The sequence below is a fragment of the Eptesicus fuscus genome, chromosome 7 (assembly GCF_027574615.1).
Source record: "Eptesicus fuscus isolate TK198812 chromosome 7, DD_ASM_mEF_20220401, whole genome shotgun sequence".
NCBI lineage: Eukaryota > Metazoa > Chordata > Mammalia > Chiroptera > Vespertilionidae > Eptesicus > Eptesicus fuscus.
In genome coordinates, this window is record NC_072479.1 from 29,757,819 (window position 1) to 29,758,788 (window position 970).

At 27.9% G+C, this 970-nt stretch overlaps 1 non-coding gene across 1 annotated transcript; it reads left to right on the top strand.

Annotated features, from left to right (window-relative positions):
- Nucleotides 1-283: 283 nt before the first annotated feature.
- Nucleotides 284-409, top strand: LOC114232347 (small nucleolar RNA SNORA26). The gene has a single exon (XR_003618392.2). It is a non-coding gene; the product is annotated as a small nucleolar RNA SNORA26 (small nucleolar RNA).
- Nucleotides 410-970: the final 561 nt, after the last annotated feature.

Consider the following 970-nt stretch of genomic DNA (forward strand, 5'->3'; position numbering starts at 1 on the left):
CAATAAAATCAGTAAAATATTTTTTAAAGAAATTGAGAGAGAATACGTATGAAAGTGAGAAAATAGATAACAAATTACTGAAAATTGATAAACAGTAAAAATGTTTCATGAAGTCTAATTCATAATCATAAAATCATGTGCATTATTGATTAACATGAAAAGTGAAAATGAAGTAAAGCCATGATTTTATAGTCCTGGAATATAATAGTACACCTGAAAAATTTGTTAATTACTTTACCTCAAATATTAACTACTAAAATATGCTATATTTTTACCCTTTCCTGTGCCCTTTTAAGGTTGACGGAGTGCCTTAAGAGGCTAACACAGAAGGGTAAATAAAGCAAGTCTCCATAAAACCCAGAGAAGAGATGGTAAAACTCCTCTTTGGGTCCTGTCTGGAGTCACAGTTGAAAAATAAATAAATAAATAAATAAAATAAAATATGCTATATTTTTCTTTTTCTTGTCTACATAAAAATCAGCCTCATTCATATTCCACTTTTTCTCTGTGAAAAAGAAAATAAAACAAATAAATCATTTTTGTACAATATATCATTGAAATTTCCATACAAAAAGTGATACATCTTATGTTATATAATCAAAAGTTCCAAATGTCTGTTTATTGAAAATTTGTCCAAATAAAATTCTCCATTCACTGTGGCACAAAAATAAGTAAGTAAGTAAATAAATAAAGGCAATTAATTCCCATTCATTATTTTTCCTCACAAATTGTAAATATTTCCATGATCAAGTCATAGTGCCATTTCATGAGTTAGAATAAAAGAAATATTCTGTTAGTAATGACTCGAGTTGTCATCAAATACACTAGTCTGACTGTTGTGCTCTAGTCAAAATAGTATGCATGATTAGTAATAAAAAATGGAAATTTTTTCTAGTACTCTCCTACCCTCCCTCCAACTTTTTCCCTCCTCACTATGTGTTCTGAATTCTATATTCATAAAAATATTAAG